Genomic DNA, 23,524 nt, shown 5'->3' on the forward strand with positions numbered 1-23,524 from the left:
GCTTTGCCCCTATTTCTTCAGCAGTTTAGGTCAAAGCTAAAATCTGGTCTTCAACTTCTGTTATTTGAGCAGTGAGATCTTGCTGTATTGACTGGACTGTGCCCATGGTGGATTTAATACTAGCTACATCCTCTAACATTGCTTTTAATGGCAAGTATGTTTGTTTTTAGCCCTCCTGTTTCATGGCCAGACCACATGAATGAGATTTCATTTTCAGCGCTATATTCTTTAGTCAGCTATGGCTGCTTTGTACCACTGATAGAGTTTTGCTTTGCCTACCCTCCACTGTAAAGTTCAAAGTTTAGTGACATTACACCAATGGCTTAAATTAGAGCAGTCAGCTGCTCTAACTTACACCAAACCTGGGCAGTGCAGGATCAGACAGCTGCAACCAGTTCACACAACTTTCCAGCCTCTGCTACATCAAGTGGAGCTCAACCACAGGGGAGAATCCATGTCTGAGAGTATATTTGGTGTCATTCAAACACCTTATTGAGGGCTGGAAAGGCTTTGAGTGAGGATCAATTTGGTAAAAATCTATTTTGAGGAAGCCTGGTCATTAAAGTTCAGTCAGTCGTCATCCTTCTCCAGTGTCTGATGCCCGATTAACTTATTCCAATTTATCAGGGCCTTTTTTAGATAATTGTAATAACTATTTAATCACAGATGTTTTACTACTCACGTCCAAATGTTTCTGAATCCATTTAAAATATAAATATAGCCTACAGTTGCAACACACAACTTGTCCCCCCCCAGGCATATGCAAATTATTTGGATAGAGAATTGTGAGAGGGAAGAGGATTTGCAGTCAGTTATGTTAAATTGTTACATTTAGGATGTGTTTTTAAATTACTCCAGGGCACCAAGAGCATATGGATAGGCTCCCCTTTTTGGCATTTTTGTAAATCTAAATAAATAAAAATAAATGACTAACATCATATTTGACATGCAGATCTACGTCCATGGTCACATTTCAATCACAGCTCACAAGAATACAAAGGGCCAAATATTGCAGTCTGACCCATACTGTATATCTTGAACCTACATGTATCAGAGATCACTTGTGCACATTCCGCATTCGAACTATGAATAAGGCTTCCATGGATGTCAGTGGTATCTTTGCATGGAAACTGAGTGTAGAATATCAAGAGAGAACCATATCATGGATTCAAAAGCAGAAAATTGCCCTAACAGTATAACAACACAGTTGTTATAATGCCATTCACAATAATTAACCTTGGGCCATAACGAACCTGGTCCCTGGATCCCATCTCGAGCCCTAGGGCTGCCCACTCCACCCGGGTCTCTTTTGCTATAATGAACCCCTCTATAATGAACAAATGGCTTGGATCCCTAGCGGTTTGTTATAGCGAGGGGCTACTGTAATGAACCCATGAGCTTTTAAAAACAGAATTTACCTATTATCAAGAAGCAGGAACTTGTCAAAAACAAGATGCTTAAATGTAAACTTACCTCAAATCTAAATTTTGCTTACTGGTACAGAACTTCCTTCAAAAATATTTTCTAACGGAGGATTTTATCCTGCTGCGGTTTAGTTCGGGAAGGAGGCAAAATGAACATTTATAGAACAAATGAGCATTCTTTGCAATAATAACAAGCACATAATGTTGCCAGGGAGTGCTGAAATTCACAGCCAAGACTGAAATGTTATCACTGTACAACGTGCATTAAAGCACTTAGTGTGAAAGTGACTGTCCTTTGTAAATGAAGCATACATAAGATATTATGTGTGCTTGTCTGTCTGGTACTCCAAAAGGATTGTAATTCAGCACATATGGGGGAATCAGTTAGCTAGATGTGCTAGCTAGACTTTCCAGTATTTCTCAAACCGCTCTTTGTGCATATTGACTATTTTATTCTATATCTTTGAATCAGTTCAATGGGGACTTTTTGGAGAAAACATTTCCACAATTAATTTCTTGTTTGTTTGGCTATTATAGCATGTCAAGAAACACTCACTGAATATAATTAGCTCCTTTACACTCCTAATTCAATCCTCTTTGGATGCAGACCCTGGCTGGCCAGATGGTGAGCAACAGCATAATGTCTCACCAACTGGGAAATATGAGTTCAGGTTCACAAGTCACAGGACAGCAGAGGCTGTGTGTGTGATGGAGGTGATATATGAAACCCACAGGGGCAGGAAGTGATGTCTGCCAGTTATATGACTTTTGCCAGACAAGACACAAGTGCTGTTCTCTCACAATAAGGAATGTGATAACACATGGCACATAGTTGGGGGAATGGATATGAAGACAGCAAGTAAAAAAGGAAGGACAAATTAAAAATCACCACATGCAGAAATTGTCCATCTAAATTTATGAAAACACCTATAGAGCCAAATTCTCTGCTAGAATCCCTGGCACAGCTCCATGGAAGTCAGAAAACTTGTTCCACAATTGCTTTCACTCACCAACCCAAATCATGCATGACTCTTAAGGGGGATATTTAACTTTTTTTTTTTTTTGCCCCCTAATGAGAATAGTTGGTAATCATGCAGCTTCAGGACTGAGTCTGACAGTGCTTAATGGAAAACCACTTTAATTGCAAGAAAGCTTAGGCTGAAAATCATTAAATTTGTCTCGACTACTAAAAATTACGGGCAAAGCAGGACATTGAGCTCAAAATAGCACAGTTGAAGATGTCTTAATTAGATTCGGAACCCAGAGATTAGAATAACTGAATTAGCTGAACTGGGTCAGATCGAAAATTTTCTCTGAGATAAAAAATACACCAACATGATTAGGTTTTCTTTTCTTAAGTAGCTCATTACTTCTAAGACAGCTGGAAATAAAATTGTACCTTTAAGAGGGGTAACAAAAACCAGACACACAAAAAGCAGACATAAGGACCATATATATTGTCTTATTTAAACATTTGGTTTCAAATGAACTAGGAAATAACATAGTCCAAATAGTCTTTGGGAGTCCCTTATGACAGCCACAGAAAGTGCTCTCAGGAAAGTTTCTTTTCTCCCATATTTTCTCAGATTGAGGTGTCATTAGAAGAGGTTTTGGAACAAATTGATAAATTAAACTGTAAGAAGTCACCAGGACCAGATGGTATCTACCCAAGAGTTCTGAAGGAACTCAAATGTGAAATTGCTGAACACCTAACTATGGTATGTAACCTATCATTTAAATCAGCTTCTGTTCCAGATGACTGGAGAATAGCTAATGTGACACCAATTTTTTTAAAAGGTTACAGAGGCGATCCCGGCAATTACAGGCCAGTAAGCCCAACTTCAGTACCAGGCAAACAGGTTGAAAGTATAGGAAAGAACAGAATTATCAGACACATAGATGAATAAAATTTGTTGGAGAAGAGCCAACATGGTTTTTGTAAAGGGAATTTATGCCTCACCAAACTACTAGAATTCTTTGAGGCGGTCAACAAGCATTTGGACAAGGGTGATCCAATGGATATAGTATATTTAGATTTTCAGAAAGCCTTTGACAAGATCCCTCACCAAAGGCTCTTAAGCAAGGTAAGCTGTCATGGGATAAGAAGGAAGGTCCTCTCCTGGATCAGTAACTAGTTAAAAGATAGGAGACAAAGGGTAGGAATAAATGGTCAGTTTTCAGAATGGAGAGAGGTAAATAGTGATGTCCCCAGGGATCTGTACTAGGACCAGTACTGTTCAACATATTCATAAATGATCTGGAAAAAGGGGTAAACACTGAAGCGGCAAAATTTGCAGATGATACAAATGATATAAACTACTCAAGATAGTTAAGTGCAAAGCAGACTGTGAAGAGTTACAAAGGGATCTCACAAAACTGGGTGAATGGGTAACAAAATGGCAGATGCAATTCAATGTTGATAAATGCAAAGTAATGCACACTGAAAAACATAATCCCAACTATACATATAAAATGATGGGGGTAAGATTAGCTGTTACCACTCAAGAAAGAGATCTTGTAGTCATTGTGGATGGTTCTCTGAAAACATTCACTCAATGTGCAGCAGCAGTCCAAAAAAGCTAACAGAATGTTGGGAATTGTTAGAAAAGGGATAGATATTAAGACAGAAATTATTGTATTACCTCTTTATAAATCCATGATATGCCCATATCTTGAATACTGCATGCAGATCTCGTCACCCTCATCTCAAAAAAGAAAGAATTGGAAAAGGTAAAGCAAAGAACATCTAAAATGATTAGGTGTGTGGAAAACCTTCCACATATGGAGAGATTAATAAGACTGGGACTTTTCAACTTGGAAAATAGATGACTAAGGGGGATATGATAGAGGTCCGTACAATCATGATTGGTGTGGAGAAAGTAAATATGGAAGTGTTATTGACTCCTTCTCATAACACTAATACTAGGGGTCACTCAATGAATTTAATAGGCGGCAGGCTTAAAATGAAAAAAAGGATGTATTTCTTCACATAACGCACAGTCAACCTGTGGAGCTCCTTGCCAGAGGATGTTGTGAAGGCCAAGACTAGAATGGGGTTCAAAAAAGAACTAGATAATTTCCTGGATATTAGCCAGGAAAGGCAGGGATTGCTGTTTGCGAGATGCTGGGAATGGCTGATGGGATGGATCATTTGATGATTATCTGTTCTGTTCATTCACTCTCAAGCACCTGGCATTGGCTACTGTCAGAAGACAGGATACTGTGCTAGATGGCCCATTGGTCTGATCCAGTATGGCTGGTCTTATGTTCTTAAAACACACACAGTGCAATCAGTAGCCAAACCTGCATAACTATAAGGCAATGTGGCCCCAGATTCTAGACTAGCTTAAGAGTAGTTAGTGCCTGATTCTGCCATGTGCTCCATATGGGAAGACTCCTGTATCAGCCCATAGCCCCATTGATTTCAATGGGGGTTCACATTCAATTTCTTGCAAGATTGGGCCTTAGCTTGTTTAGGCAGAGAGAGTCATGTGCCCTCTGTGAAGTGTCTAGCACTCCCCTGGGTGCCATAAAATAATAAATAATAAATGCTTTGCACACTGCTAGCCTGACTCTAATCTAATATAAAATCCCCAATTCTTTAAAGTGCTAAGAATTTTGCATGTAGAATTTCCTCCGTTTAAAAATATCAGCTTGACAGTTGGCCCACTATTATGTTCAACCCTTTATCTTTTTCAGTGTTTTGCTTTACATAGTCAAGGACGTGTGTACTCCATGGTAACATGGCCCCACTGCAACAGGGTCCTCTGCACCAATGTCTGGAAATTTCACAGCAGTAACACAAATTAAAACAGGGAGCATTTTATGAACTCCATATGAAAATGATTAATCCAATCCATGTAGTTTCTATGTGTTATCAGTTCTGATGTTAAATTCATTTCACTCTGCTCCTCTAGCTTGTTTTTAATGTTCTCTGGAGTCCTATACTGGCATCATGGAAGCACACTGTAGCAGTTGGGCAGGGGTAGGGGCGAGCAGCTGGAGCTTTGGCTAGCTGTGTTCAGGGCACTTTGTCTCACTTTGTCAGGTGCCAAAAGCCCAGTCAGGGTCCAAACACCTCAAGGGGAGAACAGGAGATTTGAACCTCAACAGAATAAGCAGTTGAATGAACTGATTATGTTCAATGCTACTGTACTGTAAAAGTATATGGAGTAAGCTTGTAATGTCTGAACTGAATGGTTATATAAAACTGTGCCCAGTTGGTGCAGCAACATTCAGCTCCAACTCACAGCCATGTGGTGGGGCAATCAGGCTGGGTGGGACTTCATCCCTGATGAGACAGGACTAGCTCCGGGCATCCACCACTGTACAAAGCAAGAAAAATGATGTGCCAGGGTGGTTATGAGAAGACATGGACATCCCAGCTAGAATTCCTCCAGTCTGACTAACCATAAGTCACCATAGTCGGGGGAGGGGGGGGAGAAACCCTTTTAAAAAGAAAGGGGTTTGACTTGAAAACCACCCATAAACTAAGAACAGTCACTTGGTGGATGCTCTCTGTGAAACATTGGATCTCCTCTATGGCAGGGAGCTTGCTGGGAAATTGGTCAAAGGCAACACGTAACTTGTATTCTAAAAGGGATTTTATCTAATTTGAAAGTGTAAAGCCTGAGGTTGTGTGTCTTTGTTTATTTCCTGTGGAACTTGTATATGTTTGCTTCTTTGATGTGTCCTCTTTGAATCTGTGATTTTTCTAATAAACAAACCTTTTGTTTATTTTTACCCCAAAAAAGGTCTCTGGCATGAGGTCTTTGGCATGCAAACTGTGTGGAGTTGTGTGCCAAAGAAAGCTAGTATCGGGCGGAGGCGGGGGAGGGGGTTGGTTGGTTTCCCGTGTTGGGGAGGCTGATGAACCAGAAGGGAAAAGTCTGAGTGTTTGGGAATCAAGAATTCTGGGTGGATAGATTTGGGGAGACTGGGGACTGGAAGGGCTGCTGGTGTTACATTGCAAGGAGTAATTAGGCTAGAGAAAGGCAAGCTGAGACCTTGTGCTTGAGGGCAATCTACTGGTGTCAGGGATCAGAGCCATAGCAACACAGCAGTAAGGAACTATAAGGTTATAGGGCAGGTAGTGACCAACCCCTTAGTGATCTGGGTGATTCCCAAAATGCCACACAAAGTACAGGAAACTGTTCAGCATTGTGGGATATATACATTGCAGGGTATTTCTGCTAAACTGATCGTCAGTTGTTAGCACTGACATTTAAGTTGTAACCAGTAGATTACACACCAAACATCCTTCTGAAAAGAACGGGGTGATTCAAATATCTCCAAGCTATTATTGCAGGCTAACCACAGACTAAGACAGTCATCACTACAATGGCTCAATTTAATTCACATTTTGAAATCTTTCTTTATTGACTGCTAATGGCACAAAGGGTAGTTCTAAGACCAGTGATCAACAGGCATAGCAACTCTCCAAGCTATGCTCCTTGTCCTCCCAGCCACATTCTATAAGCCCAATAGGAGTGGTATAAAAACCGCTATGGCAGTCCTACAGTATCTGAGGATTCTCCCACGTGGGGTGAGTCCTCAGGCAATTGGATCTGTTGGTTATATGGCTATTTTGTTGCACCAGATTAAAACAAAGGAGCCGTAAGAGACATCAGGATCTAACACTGTGTGTTGGGAGCAGGGGGAATGGGATTCTGTGATACATTTTTTGGTTGTAAAGTCATGGAATACATATGACCTGTGTATGGTAACTACTTTTATAGTTATAACGTTTATCCAAATCACATTCTGAATAACAAATCCAACCAAACAAAAGAGAAAGAGTTTTTGCAAACATTTTCTCTTAAAATGTCATTAAAATAGTTGAATAAATATTTGCTCTCTTCCATCACATACATATATAAAAAATAGAGTACAAGCAAAATCATATTTTTATTTCTACTTTTTCCAACAACATGTGGCTACTGATACTTGATACGATTTTTTGTAATTATTTGCTGTATATGTCCCACCAACCACATTTCTTAAAATACTACTTATAAAATATGGAAGAAATCCCATTTCCTGTAACAATTACCACTACACTTTTATTTTTGAACTAGGTAAGGGGCAGGGACCTACCATAAATTTCCTCCTTCAAAACTAAGAGGTTACTGTTCTCAAACTGATTTAAAAGGAATTGTAATCATGATAAAAGCTTTCCCAGCAGGAAACAGGTAGAGAAATGTGAAATAAGTGTCCTCACTCCAGGGGTAGATGTTAAAGCATAGTTGGTCACAGGTTACCATTTTTTCAATATATGGTATGTATAGGAACATGAGTTCTTTAAAATCAATAGAACTCTCTTTGTTTTGCAGTAATATATGTAAAATGTTTGAAAAACTTTTCAGAGTAATGCACTAATAGGTTGAGATTTTTGGAATTTGTCAAAGGTGACATAAAGCTTTGTATAAATATATGCTTGTATAGAAGTATAATCCTTTACACAGAATTAAATTGTAAGTTTGTTGGAGCAAGAACTTGACGTCTTTTATTTCTGCATAATCCAAGCACACTAATATATAACCTGTATTGTTTGTTTAACAGAATTACAAAATTAGTGGATGAAGGGAATAGGATACACGTAGGATTTTAGTAAAGCATTTAATACACTATCTCACAAAATCTTAAATTGGCTTGGATATAAACTCTCTGATACTGATTGAAAATTGGCTGAAGAATATAAACAAAGAGTACTACTAAATGGCAATATGTCAGAAAGGGGAATGTGTCTAGGGCAGTGTTTCTCAATTAAATTTGGCCACGGAACCTTTTTGAACTCAATAAATAATTGCGGAACCCCCCAAACTCTTAACAGTATTTTTACATATGGGGCCAAAAAAAATGTGGAAATAAGCAAATTATACACAAACAACTAGCTCAGAGTTTCTCAATTAAATATAAATTAAATTACACTTACACTGGGTACCCTCCGCCGAAAAATCCGGGACATCTTCCCTTTTTCAGCGGCAGCGCGGAGAACAGCTGCTCTCAGCGGCGTGGAGAACAGCTCATTGCGGAACCCTAACAGTGTTCCCCCGGAACCCCAGGGTTTCATGGAACACCAATTGAGAAACACTGGTCTAGGGGAGCAGTGCAGGAACTAGTAAGCCAACTGGTATATCCATTGACTTCAATACAGCTACTCTGATTTAAAATTAGCTGAGAGCTGGTCCAGTGTTTTTATTCATTTTAAAGAATCCCCAAAGCGTGCCCATGGCTTACAAAAGGTGGAAGAGGACACGGTCCCTGACCAAAGGACATACAATAAAAATTGTACATCAGTTATGCAGTTCAAGCAAACATACATGACATCCATAAAGTATACACATTAAATAGCTCCTACAGAAGATGAAATCTTCATCTGATTTTTTTTCTTTTGTTTCTTTGTTTTTCCCTCGAATGTCTGGAGGGTTAATAGTGAAAGGCCTAGCAGAAGAAATGTGCATTGAGTAGGGATTTGAATGTTCTGAGGGAAAATGTTTGACAAATAAGTATTGGAAAGGAGTTCTGAAGCATGGAAGAGAGCATAACAATGGAAAGTGAGAGAACAGGAGAAACTGAACAGTCAGTCAGGAGGTTTTGGAAGTGTATAGGCAACTGAAAGGAAATAGCAGGAAATAAGAGCAGAGACAGAGGCAGGGAGCTGTATGTAGAGCCTTGAAGGGGAGGATAGGAACATGGTCTCGGTTTGGAAGATGGGAGTGGCTAACAAAATGATATGGACAACAGGAGAGGAATATGTTCCTGTATGAGACTTCTTCCTTTATAACATCATCAATTATTATTTTCCAGTATTTGTTAAGCATCAACAGTGTGTTCTGCTTGGTATCAGAACCAGAAGAAGATATTGTTCCTGCCTTGTGAAGCTTAAAATCTAAATAGACCATTAATGAGCTCAAAGACAGAGTAAACAGTCATTAATTAAGTTGCAAATGCTACTTTGCCAGAATATGTTACGAACAATAGCACAGTCAAATGAACAATACAAAGGGACACAAATGAGCTAGGAATGTGGGCAGAATAGTCTAACAAATTGTAAAAATATAACATACTACATCTGGGGAAAATTTTATGCAACAGATATTTAATGGAAGGGAGAACCCAGGAAAATAAAATGTGGAAAAGGATCTAGAAGTGATAGTTGATAGCAAATTGGATTAAGATTTTCAATGCGATATAGCAGTAAAATATGCCAGCATAATTTTGGACTATATATAGAGAACCTATGCAGTCACGGGCAGTGATGGCCCTCTCCACAAGGCTTTAGTATGAAAGCTAGAAAATTGCATTCAGCTGTGGGTACCTCTTTAGTAGAAAGATACTGACAGAGTGAATGTGTAGAAGAGCCCCAAACATGATTGGGTGACTAGAGGATTTGACTTATTGTTATATATCCAAATACACCGTAACTATCCCCAACAACTAATAAAATAAGACATAGTCCTGCTCTTAATGTTCTTACACTGTAAGTGTAAGAGTGTAATCATAATCCTTATGAGGAAAGACGACAAATACTAAATATGTATAGGTTGGCCAAGTTACTATTAAGAGGGAACTTCACAGATTTCTATAAATATTTGAAGCCTATAAATGCCAAGATTGGAAGGGGGTTATATGGTGTCAAACATGAGATAACATTAAAAGAAAATATTAGGCTTAATATAAGAAAGAGCTTCCTGCCAGTGAGATTCTTTGGGTAGTGCAACAGTCTCATAAAAGTAGAAGATCCATCTCTTGGGATATTTAAAATTAGAGTGTATAAAAATGGAACTAAATGTACTGTAAGGAAAAATGCAGGTGATAGACAATAGACCTAATAGGAGAGGTGTGCACAATATTTCATTCACAAACAAAATGAAATGAAATTTGCCTTGGTTTGCGTTTTATTTTGTGTGCAAACCTGAAACTATTCTTTTAAAAAGTTTGACAAATGATCTGGAAGTTGTTCATACAGAGGACAACTTATGGAGCTTCTCTTTCTTCCAAGCCAGCCTCCTTCTGTACTAGAGGTTGGGAATCTTTTGTTGAAAAAAAGTTGATCTGTCAAAAATGAAACTTTCTGCAGGAACTTACCAGCTTCATTGAATCTATCATCAGAAAAGGTTTCTCTGGTTTGGAATGGAATTTCGGGTCAAAAAAGACACAGAGAAACTCCAGAATAGCCACTAGCCCAGTGACTAGGATACTCAGTGGAAATGTGGGAAACCTCAAGTCCCCACAATACCTGATTCAGATCAGAGTTGAACCTGAGTTTCTCACTTCCCAGGTGAGTGCCATAACAACCAGTCTATTGGCTATTCTGTGGTGAGTTTCTCTTATGAAATAATTCATGTATGTTGTAATTTATTATTACTAAGGCATATTTCTTCCTTCCCTTTCAAAAGAAAACAAAAGCAAAAAATAACTATAAAGTCCAGGTGCCACTGTACAATATTCTGTGTTTTAGTGGAATCTTACTCCTTTGACATTTCACTAAATGACAAAATCTTTGTAGAGTCCCTTAATATTTATATCAAGTTATATTGTGTCTTACGTTTTGATTCTGCTCAGAAACTTTGCTTTCTATTTGCAGCAATAAGCTGACTGTCAAAAGGAAACAGTTTTGTGTGTATACAAAGACAACTCTCTCATTTTGCTTTGCTAAATCCCACTGTAGTGGATTGTTTGCAAACTGCAGCAGTGGCAACATAAACCTTTTCCATGCAACAATGCTAACAAACAAACTCATAGAGAAGAGCTGTGTGGTCTTCTCTACTGTAAAAGAGTGGAGAGTATTAAATTTCAGCATGAAGATTCAATTTGTCAAAATGCTAAGTGCACACTCTTCACTCTCAACTGAGATAAAAGTTTAACATGAATCACGCACTTTAAACATTATTGAGGAGAACATATTACTGAGCACTGAGCTCTGCCATGACAAATAACATTTATCTGACAAAATGTAACAGAAGTGAGAGAGGTTTTATACATTAATGGCACAATAATTTTGAAAAAATTTGAAAAATGTACATTATTAATATTTATGGCATGCCAAAGGTGTATACAGCTTTTAGCAGACACATGAAACACATGGTCCCTGCCCTGAGTATCTTACAGTCTAATTCAGACACGAAAATATAGTACTTGGGAAGGCAAGACAGACAACAGTTGGCAAAAAGAAATCATTAGTTCAAAGATCAGAGTTTGAAGGCAAAACAAAAGGAGCGAGTTTTAGGAAGTTATTGGGTGCTAGAAAGTGAGGTAATTCAGGGGACAACTACAAACAATATGTGAAGGTCAGTCTCAGCAGCATTTTATAAAAACCTATACCTGCAAAAAATAAGATTAAAGGGATTATACTATTATGCTTGGTAAAGGAGACCTGACAAAAGAAAGTGCCTTTGGATTTTGTCAGAAGTGCCATTTAACAGAATGCTTAATACTGCAATCATTGCTCTAGAAGGTGGCAGGATGGACCCAGAAATATTAAGGTTTGGTGGAAATCTCTATTCTTTCTGCTGTGCACTTGCTTTCTCTAATAGTTTATTAATAATTAGGGCTATCAATGAATTACAGTTAACGCCTGCATTAACTGAAAACACAATTAACGCCTTAATTTTTTTAAAACTCATTAATTGCAGACCTCTGGGCAGGGAGGGAGGCATCAGCTGCAGAGGAACCTGACTGTGTCCAGTCAGACACAGTAACACAAAGCCACCACTGGAGGGCTTGAAGAGAAGAGGACAGAGGAAGAAGGGGCTTTCATGCTGGCTCCAGTGGAGAGGCAGGGATCCTAACTTCCTGTGCTGTGCCCCATTGTCCCCTGCCAGTCACTCACTCCTGCGACCACCACTTGCCCCCTTTTCCCACACTGTGCCCCATTGTTTCTGGCTAGCCCAGGGGTGTCCAAACTACGGCCCGCGGGCCAACTGCGGCCCGCGATCCATTTTTAATTGGCCCGCAGCAAATTCCAAAAATATACCAGAATATGGCCCGCACATGAAACCTGGCGGTATTGCACTTCTTGGTTTTAACTCTAGGTGGAGCTACTGAGTTGATCAAGGCAGTTCCTCTACAAAACAAAATTAAGGAAAGAAAAATTTTGCCACAGCGCACTGAAAATGACAACACTAAAGAAACGCAAGATAGCAAGTGAGTGTAGAAAATTTCAGACACGGTGGGAAAATGAATACTTCTTTATGGAAGTCAAGGGGAAGTGTGTGTGTTTGATTTGTAATGAGAGTGTCGCAGTGATGAAGGAGTACAATGTAAGACGACACTACGAAACCAAACATCAGACCTACATGTCCTACACTGGTGTGGAACGAGAACAGAAGGTTAAGCAGATGACAACTATCTTGCTAGCTCAACAACAATATTTTTCCTGTGCCAAAAAAACTCAAGAAAATGCCACAATAGCCAGCTATGAGGTGGCTCAACTCATTGCCCAGCATGGGAAGGCTTTTTCAGATGGTGAATTCATAAAACAGTGCCTCACTAAAGTCGCAGGAATAATGTGCCCAGAAAAAAGTCAAGAATTCGACAGCGTTAGCCTATCAAGAAACACAGTTGTGCGGCAAATCGAAGACTTGTCAGCCAACATAAAACATCAACTGTCAGACAAAACGTGTGCTTTTGATTTCTACTCCATTGCATGTGATGAGAGCACAGATGCCACAGATACCGCACAGTTATTAATTTTTTTGCGGGGAGTTGACAATAACTTTTGCGTTACGGAGGAGCTGCTTGATCTCAGCAGTCTAAATACCACAACAACAGGTAAAGACATTTTTGAAGCTGTGTCAAATGCAATTGACAAGATAGGACTTAAATGGGACAAGTTGTGTGGAGTTACAACGGATGGAGCTCCAGCTATGACAGGCGAGCGCAAAGAAATGGCCTCTATGGTGTGTGCCAAGGTGCAGGAGAGCGGAGGTGAGGCAGTTAAAATGCACTGTATCATCCACCAAGAAGCACTCTGTGCCAAGACAGTACAGCTTAGCGATGTGATGAACACTGTTGTGAAAACGGTAAACATAATTCGAGTACGAGCACTCTACCACAGAGAATTTCAAACTTTCTTAACTGACGTTGATGCTGAATATGGGGACCTGCTCTACCATTCAGAAGTGCGCTGGCTAAGTCGCGGCTCCGTGCTTCGGCGGTTTTATTCTCTGAGATCAGAGATCGACCAGTTTTTGAAAGAAAAGGACCGACCTCTTCACGAGCTGAGTGACCCTCTATGGATGGCAGACCTGGCGTTTTTAGTTGATCTCACTGAACACCTCAACACACTCAGCAAAAACCTATAAGGCAAAGACCAACTCGTACCGCAGCTTCACGCACACATGAAAGCATTCTGTGTGAAGCTCCGACTGTTTGAGGCACAGTTGCGCACCTTCAATGTCGCGCATTTCCCCACATTGTCCGAAATCAGATCTGCGTTTCCAAAGGCCGATCTCACTGATAAAAAGGGGAAATATGTGTCTGTGATCACATCTCTCATGACAGAATTTTCTCAGCGCTTCCAAGATTTTTCTACCATTGAGAACGATATCAAGCTGTTCGCGACTCCCTTCATGAAAAATGCAGAAGAAGTGGAAGAGAGTCTGCAATTAGAACTTATAGAAATGCAGTGTGATGATTCTCTGAAGAATCAACATCAGCTTCTCTCCTTACCTGACTTCTACCGGAGCTTGGAAGAAGCCAAGTTTCCTCTGATGAGACGCCACGCAAAAAGAATGATGAGTCTGTTCGGCTCAACATACATATGTGAACAAACATTTTCTCTGATGACGCTGAACAAAAGCAGATTGAGAACCAAAATGACCAACGACCATCTCTGTGACGTCCTTCGCATCTCAACCACAAAACTGACTCCGGACCTGCCAGCAATCCTGCAGGCCAAAGCGCAACTTCATTGTTCCCACTGAGCGCAACCGTGTTCCCCTGAGTTCAAAATATATTATACGTTCCATGTGTTATTAAGCCCTATTACTTAATAAATGTAATCATTTTATGTTGATAGCATTTTTAAAACAAATATTAGTTGATCTGTTGACAATCCAAACTTATTTGCATAACAAGCTTGAAATATAGTATATAATTTATTTTATATCCCCACCCCCTCCAGGTCTGTCAAGAAGGACCACCATCCAGAAGCAATCAGAGGCAGCTGTTTTGAGAATGAACTGCCAACCTTTTTTGTTCTAAAAAAAAAAAATCCCATTCATGAAAAGCAGTGTTGTAGGCTGATTGATTTAGTTTACTTACTTAAATAAACCAGGTGAGGCAATACGTACTTCATCTCGAGTGAGTGGCCCGGCTGTTTGTGTATTTTATCGCATATGGCCCTTGGTGAAAAAAGTTTGGACACCCCTGGGCTAGCCACTCACTCCAGGTGTACCCCCCCAGAAAACAAGGCCTGGCAAGCTTTTGTTTCTTTTTTACAGTGAAAATATTTGTAATAATAATAAATATAAAGTGAGCACTCTGTATTGTTTGTAATTGAAATTAGTATTTTTGAAAATATGGAAAACCTCCAAAAATATTTAAATAATGGTGTTCTATTATTATTTAACAGCATGCTTAATCACGCGCTTAATCACGATTAATTTTTTTCATTGTCTGACAGCCCTATTAATAATGATTATTTGTATTACAGTAGTATCTAGAAGGCCCAACAGATTGAGATCCCACTGTGAAAATATATAGAAAAGAGGTTACAATCTAAAAAGACAAGACAGACAAAGTGTGAAGACATGGAAGTATCATTGTGCCCATTTTATAGATGGAGAACGGAGACACAGAGGGAGTATGCGGCTTCCCCAAGGGTCACGCAGGGAGTCTGTGGAACGATCAGGCTATAAGGGCCTAAAGTTGGACTTTTAAGTTCATACTTAGGCACTTTATTAAGTTGCCTGATTTCTGAGAGTGCTGACCATGCAGCATCTCTCAATGAAAGTAATACAAAAAACTGGGTGCTCAGCAATTTTGAAAATTGGGCCAATTTTTATGTCTCTAACTATGGATTTAAGAACTTAACTTTAGACCACCCCGACTGTGAAAATCTTACTCTCTATATATTCTTTGAAGAATCAGGTTTAGCTTGACTAGAGCTTTGGGTAAACATTCCTGTCAGTCCTTACCTTATCAAACTGATCTGTCCATCCCTACCACATCCCTACTGGACTGTAGTAGTCCATCCCTACTGCAAACAATAGTTCACATTCATTTCAGACAGACCGCTGGCTGAGACATTGTCATAGGGCAACCTATTAGCTGATTAGGATTTTTAAGTGAATAATAAAGACCTTACCAAACAGGCAGCTTGTCAACTAAAGAAAGAGTTGTGGCATTACTTTGTTTTTTAAACTTAATGTGAGTTTAGTGCTCAGGAAAGGTGCCAGACTGATATATTTGACAGCCAACCCTACAGAACAAGTACAGTACAGGCATTAGTAATGCAAGTTTACACATGCCAATCCTCTAGTACACCTCAACCCTAGATTAGAGAGATCACCACATCTAGAGATGAAAAGTAAGTTCAGACTCCATACTTGTTCGGTTCTTGGCTTGCCTGATGAGACTGTCAAGAGTGACAATTAGTGCCAGTTTTGTTGTGGTTTTTGTGATCTTGGCCTGCACTCTAGAAACCAGGCTGAGAGGGGAGAGGTATTTTAGAAAATAAAATGTCTCCAGGATGAAGATTATGACTTTTATATAGTCTTTGGCCTTGTGTTGTTTTCTGCCTGTGATGATGGTGTTTTTACAAATGAGAAAAGTGCAGAAAAATATGCCATCCAGTTCAAATATTAATGTTTTTTTCCGATGTTGTGCTTCCCCTGATGCTCTTATTCTCTTAGCCCTAGTCCTTTGCAATATACTTTCTCTCAATTAAACTATTTCTAATTTGTAAATTTGTTTATGTGCTATTACTGAGCACACGGCAGTCTCATGGCAGATGCAATTGCCTACTCATACACAGGACAGCTACCACTGAACTCAACTGGGATTTTTTAAAAGCATTTTGAAATAACTTGAAGTATAGAAGACACCATATAAAAGCAAATTATTTTCCGTTCCATCTATATAAACAGAAATCTATAGTCCCTTTTTCTGTGAACTAACAATGGCTGCTGTGTCTGACAGATGAAACGCATTTCCAAAGACTTATCATGTGAGATAGCTCTTTCAAATGCATCTAGGCTTTCTCAGATGCTGAAAGAAAAGGATCCATGAAAATCCACACAGTTTATTTTAAAGCAAGAGAGTTGGGATAAATGAGACTCCAAATAAGATTAAATTGCATGAAGAATATATCTGGAACTTTATACCAACCTTTACCATAACGTCTGAATCAGTCTGTGAAACGGTTAACGTATGTGAAAAATAAACAGATAGGTTATGGTTTGGGTTTGAATATTTACAGATAAAAATTCAGTACCACGTTGCAGCTAATTTAGATGCCATTATTTAATAATGACAGACAAGTTTTGGAACTGACAAAACCTCTCTAGCCTGCAAGATTGTCTGACAGTATTATACACAGTATTATAATCTTGGCACAAGCATTATGGAAGAGAGCCGTAAAGCTGTCTTCTGAACACTGTCCTTGGAAGGCCGGGCTGTGGGGGCATACTGGGGACAGAGATAAGAGTGGGAGGGATATGTCAGGGAAAGGGACATAGCACATATTACTGTGGAAATTCTGAACAGCAGTGCAACCTATAGGGTAGCCTTGGGAGGCTGCTATAAAAGGTTCCTCAAGGCTGTTTAAATCACTGTGGGGGCCTTTCCGATTGCCATGGCAGCCCCAAATTGCAAAGGCACAGAAGTGCCTTCAAGCCACTCCTCCCCATGATCTGCAACATCTCCTGGAGTCTTGGCCAAATCCTTGAGGAAAGATTTAGGGTGAAATCCTGGCCTCCATGAAGTTAATGGTGAATCTCCTATTGACTACAATAGGGACAGCTAATGAAGCTACTTCAAATAATTCAGATGACTGGAAGTCAAAAATCCTTTCCCATAAACCACTAAATTAAAGATCAAGTCTACCAGCAGATGTATATAGAAAGAGAGCTTCCCTGCTCTCCACCCTATATCATTTGATACCTTGATTCCACACTACCTTGAAAAGGTTCATTTTGAATGTTGTTTACACTTTTAACGTTTGACTTATTTCAAAAGTTTTCTAGAGCAATAGAAATGAATTTTTGTGGCAAATAAACATATTCATCTTACATCTCCTATATGGAGTCTGATAGCTGGCAAAGAGTTTGCTCAATGTCACTAGTACATTACAGTAGTTATTTGTAACTCCCCTTAATAGTAAAGCTGATGGCACTCTAATTAGCAAATATTTCTGAAATTTCAAAATGATGAGCGCATAATTGCTTATAAAAATACTAGTATTCTCTCTTCTGTTCCAAACTTAATGTTAAAAAACTTCATGGAAATGAAGATTCAAGATAAGACATGAAAAGTAAAACTACCAATCACTAATGATATGTAATATTATTATTCTGTGAACTGCTTAAATTAGTCCCCAGAAAGTTAGTACCATACCGTTTTAAAGGCATAATGCAAGTTTTCATTTCAGAAAATATAAGAAGCAACTCTGTATTCTTTTTCCTATAAAAATTTGATAGTTTAAGTTCCCTATGAGTCTCATTTTAAAATACATGCGTTCAAATGTAGATTGAGACCTTCTCTAGAGGGCTAAGTAGAAAGTCTTTTAAAGTGAAATTTCGACAGAAGAGTAAATTCTGGGATATTATTCCCAAGATAAATCAATCTTTCCTGGTTATCTTTGATATCTTCAATTACCTCAACTTGCAGATAATACTAATTTCTCTTGAATTAATAGTTTTCTTTCAAAAGAGAGACTGCCCATTCTGACACATAAAAGAGCCATGGATAATAATGAAAATCTTCTTTTTGTCAAGTGAATTTGATACCTTTGAACACAATTTCACCCTAAATAGAATCATGTTATGGTTAATTTTGCATGACTGCTATTTCTCACTGATGCAAGAGATTTTTCTAGAACACAAGTCAGCACTAAGCAAAGTGCCGTACTATAGGAGACTCGTAAACAATAAGAAATAGTTGTAATCACATTTAAATGAAACAAAAGTCACTAAACAAAACTCAGTACAATTACATACAGATTTAACCTACCGTGTTAATGTTTACTCAGACTAAGTCATCAGTCTAAGTAATCAAATGACTTACCTGAGCCCCAAATTATTAGACACTGATGTGGAAAGATTTGTTCAACACCCATTCAGCCGATGGGCTGTTTTTACTAGCTCTTCGTACACAATAGAGTCGTAACATGATTCGTTTCAGAAGGGGAGTCATCTGCTATACATGGTTTTAGTGGGTCACACACATGCTGTGGAAATGAGATGTGATAATTTGTCTACTGTGATCTTACATGCCTTTGAAAATAGGGATGGAAAAACCCAGGGAAGTTTAATTTTGCAGAAGCTAAGGCATAGAGATTTTTATTTTCCCTCTCATTTTCCCTTTTTAACCTATAAGCTGCCATCAGATTTTCAAACTTCTCTGCAAACAGACAAGATACTTTATTATAATTGGACATATACAGACCTTGTAATACTCAATACCTCCCTGTTTAACAGCTGCATTTTCTTTACTTCTTAACTGTATAACATATCTTGATTATTTTCTCAGTTTATCAAATGGTAGAGAAGAAAGGCAAACACGGTGTCACAGGATAGATTTTTCTATTATTTTCAGAAACTTTCATCTTGTATGTTCTTAATTCTTTTGATTTTCAAAACTTAGTGAACAAAATGGTTCTATGCTGCTGCTGTATAAACATGGGAATCTGTTAAATGTTCTAGGAGAATTAGGAAGGTGAGTATTCAACAGTAATGCTCAACAGTGATGCAACTAGAAGAAGCGCTTTAACAGTGGGCAAAATCTGTGTGTATGGAATGTCAAGTTGGAAGGAACAATGCACTGTTCTTCGGAGCAATTGTTTTGAAGAACAAAACCCTAATAAGTTGATACATAGCAACAACAAGAATAAAAGTGATATCAGCATGTCCATGTAATTCAGATGGTGTTGATGTTCATTAAGAACTTGCAGAGCCTGTGAGAATGGGAACACACAGTGGGTTATAGACTTCACTTGACACACAGAAATTTTTCCTTTTTTGTTATATGAAGTGTGATATTTTTGAGACTTTTAGAACTTTGTTCCTATATCGTAACCCACAGCAATGAGCTGAGGAGTGGAGATTTCACATACACAAAGCCAGCGAGTGAGAAATTGAAATGACATGGCTCCATTGCTACTTTGTTGTTGAGGTAACCCAAGTAGCTTTTCAGTCTGTGATTCTGTCAAATGAATTTGTCTATGATGTACCAGGACAAAATTTTCAAAACCCTCCAACAAGAATAGAATTTCTGTTACATTGTATTCTTTTTAAGATGCAAGAATTTTTATGTAGGTGCACCTTGTAACAGTGTACTGCAATAAGGACTGTTATGAATGCCTAAATGTAAATGTATATGTAAAATGATCAAGTACATTTTTTATTTTCCTTACTTATTTAAAGAGGCATCTTAAAGATGAAGCCCATTTCTGCTATTATGTGAATAATACATTATTTTATTTCAATAGGACTACTTGTGCAGTAAGAGTCAATCCAACATAGTCTGCTATTCCTGCTTATCTTGATATTAGAACCTAATATTCCTAGCTAAGGCAAAATTTTCATAATACAACAAAAAATATTTCCCCAGCATGGAGAAAAAAAAATGAGGGAAATATCTGAATTTTTTATTAATCTCACTCTACTTGTTTGATATCATCCTGCTTGTTTCTAAGAGAATTCTAAGAGCACAGTGGCTGGGCCATTAATTGGGAAGGTGCTATTTTCCAAGCACCAGGCACACAGCTGGTTTGCCAAGATTGAAAGCCTACAGATCAAAAAGAATATTTCTGGACAAGAAAAGATGTGGGTTGAGTAGCCAGAAGCTGTAGATGAGTCTCTGATTGAGAGACACACAGAGATCATGCTGCTGCATCAGCACAGTCTGCTGCTCCTACACCAGAGAAGGATATAACTGAGTTGAATGGAACTTACCTAAAACTTAATCTTTCTCCTTGCAAACTTTGGTAAGGGGCAATATGCATATAGGCCTTTATTACTTCAACCCTTGTCTCTGATTGCTACATATCTTTGGGTGAAAGAATAATAATGCTTTGTTTTCAGAAAGCTGTGTCTGAGTCAGTTTAATCAGCCATGGTTACAAATCTCCAGAGGCTTACAGGTTCCACACACAGTTGGGCCTGTCATGTTAACGCAGTTGGGGAAAAGTGGGACTGTAGAAGCCCAGAAATCTCCCAGGCTGAGATTAGCTGAACCATGGTGTTCCACTCAGAGTGGAAGGAGGTCAAACCTGTCACCTGAAGGGTCCACTCAAGAGGGACTAAAATGGATCTCAAGCACACCTTGACCTATGACAGTGACATACAGGTTTTAAAATTTTGTTTTTGGAATATGTACTAATTTCAAGTGTGCTTTTTTTTTTTAATACTCAAATAATAAAAAGAGAGCCTTTAAACCAGGCTCAGGTCAGGAATGCAAGGCAACTTGGAGATCTTGTCTGAATATTAAAAGAACAGCAAGGATATGAATGCTGTCTCCTAGACTGTATGGGGAACAATGGTCTTAGGCGTGAAAACTGTCTACAAACAGCCCCTCCTGAAAGAATCTAAATTACTGTCCCACTGAGGTCATTAGTGCATTAGCACTATTATATGAATTTATATATTTTTTTTATATATTATATGAATTATATTAATTTATTTCTCCCTCCGAAACTAAAATTAATTCCTTGAACAATAAAAGCCCAATTGGGCAAACACATCTAACTACAGTTAAGCAGTAATTCAGGTAAATAGTGCTTTGGTCTTCAAAAGGTATTATGAATGCTTAAAGCTCACCAATGTGAGGAGTGGTTGAGCTGTAGGTATGCACTGCACCTATTTCTCACTTCGGCTACATAATACTGAGATGTTTTGTAGACAGAAGAAAACATGTATCAAACACAGATATCATCTTTAAAAGCCTTAATAAATTGGTCAGTGTTTATCATTTTTACCTTCTTCCAAAAGTGTGTTCCTCATAAGGAAGCCGGCTTTAAAACGCCTTTCAATAAACTATTATATAAAAGAAGCTAACAGAAGCTTTTTCTAATCTGCACAAGTCTTTAATCAGGTTTGGAATTTTCTTTTCATTTCACTTTAATTGTGGTTCCTTTCTGCTAAAGATAAGAACATGATGCAAGCTGTATCACAAAAACAAAGTGAAATGGCCAAAAACGTGTCCAATATGTTAGAGAATCATACAATGAAAAGAAAGCATCTTGTGAGCTAGTAGAAATCCAATTATAGCAATTAACTGAGAACTTACATTCTCACTGGGACCAAAACCCCACCAAATCCCTCCAAATAGGTGAGGAGTTCCCTCTTGCGAGGAGATTGTGTGACAGAATAGGGTAGGTCTTTATCAAATTATGGACTCTTTCATGTTCTGTGTGTTAAAATATTGGACACTGACTCCACAAGCACACTCAATGACAACCTATTGTACTGCAGTCCAGACAGGCTGCCCTGCCCAGGAAAGGTGTTTGACACCTCATTGAAGGAGTAATGCTAAGAGCCATGAAGATTGCAACCTGGAGCCAATAACTGATTGTGTCTCAAATACTGGCCCAACCCCCTGCTACAATGGGTTTCCTACACAAGGCCTACAAGGGGATAGGGACAAGAATGACTTCTGGATCCATATCATCTCAGGCCTGGTCTAAACTAGAAAATTAGGTTGGCATAACTGAAGTGAGGAAGGGAGCACATTTCAGCACTTTTATTTTCAAAAATTTGACACTCCTGAGTGACTTTAGGACAAAAGTAACCACGGTTAAGAAATTCCTTTGTTAGACCTGTGTTCCTTATTTTCCTTACACATTGTGCCTGAGGGGTTAAACTAGAAACCCAGAGTAGTCATGGCCTGAAGGATTCTGAAGGAGCATGGGTAAGTGATTGGTAGGTCAGGAGATCTCAGGCACTAGTTTTGGGGTCCAGGCAAGTTGGGCAGAGCTCCACATACCAAGGGAGGGTGTCAGACAAGAGATTTCAGCTCCAAGAGTGTACCCTAGAGTCTCAGAACTATAAGACAGTGACTAGACTATACAGACCCAGTTGGCTTGGAAGCACATGTGCCCAATGACTGGGTCTACCCTTAACAGACAGGTGACCATACAGTGGGACACTGGGCCATGTCATAACAGTGTGGATGCAAAGAACCTATAAGAACAACACAATGTTATAAATCAGCAGTAGCCAGACTGTTAGGAAAAAGATTGAATTAAAAAAAAAAAAAAAAAAAAAAAACTCTTCTCTTTCCATGTTGTTTTAGGTTATTTTTTTTAAAAGACTCACTCAGTAGTTACTAATTTATATAAATTGCACTGTCTCTATCCTAATCTAGTTGCAACATTCTAACCTAGTAGCACACATTCACATTGTGAAATTACAATGCAAAGGTCACATGGAATTCACTCGAATGAGGCAGGGAAAACAAAGAAAACATGTTAAGAGATTGTTATGCCTCCATAGTTATAGAGCAATTATTAACCTTTTAGCACTGGCCAAGATACTACTAATATAGAATAATAGAATCATAGAAATTAGAAATGGAAAAACCTAGTCATCCCCAACAATATAAATTTATTTTCTACAATCTACTCTGAATTTTTTATCACTTAAGAAATAAGAGTTTAATCTAGCTTGCTAATGCAAATGTAGTAAATTACTGCAGTAGAATGGTTGCCACAATAATTGAATATATTGGTATAGTACATCTTTACCTGAAAGAGAGCTATTTTGATAAAAGTACCTCTTGCTAATGTACCTTAGTATTATACCAAATAGTTCTGCATCTCATAGGTATTCTGTATGATAGTGGTTTAAGAGGAAGGTGCAAGAAAGCCCATAATGGACCACTATGCAATATCTCGTCACTAAGGGAAATTTCTTCCTAATCTATGTAAGTCTGTGA

At 38.5% G+C, this 23,524-nt stretch overlaps 1 protein-coding gene across 2 annotated transcripts in view; it reads right to left on the minus strand.

Moving 5' to 3' along the window:
- Positions 1-23,524, minus strand: part of IMMP2L (inner mitochondrial membrane peptidase subunit 2) — a 781,125-nt gene that overhangs the window by 98,013 nt on the left and 659,588 nt on the right. The gene's annotated exons all lie outside the window — the stretch shown is intronic.

This window comes from Emydura macquarii, unplaced genomic scaffold (assembly GCF_026122565.2).
Source record: "Emydura macquarii macquarii isolate MOO-44397 ecotype Brisbane River unplaced genomic scaffold, CSIRO-AGI_Emac_v2 contig_2636, whole genome shotgun sequence".
In the NCBI taxonomy this organism is placed as follows: domain Eukaryota; kingdom Metazoa; phylum Chordata; order Testudines; family Chelidae; genus Emydura; species Emydura macquarii.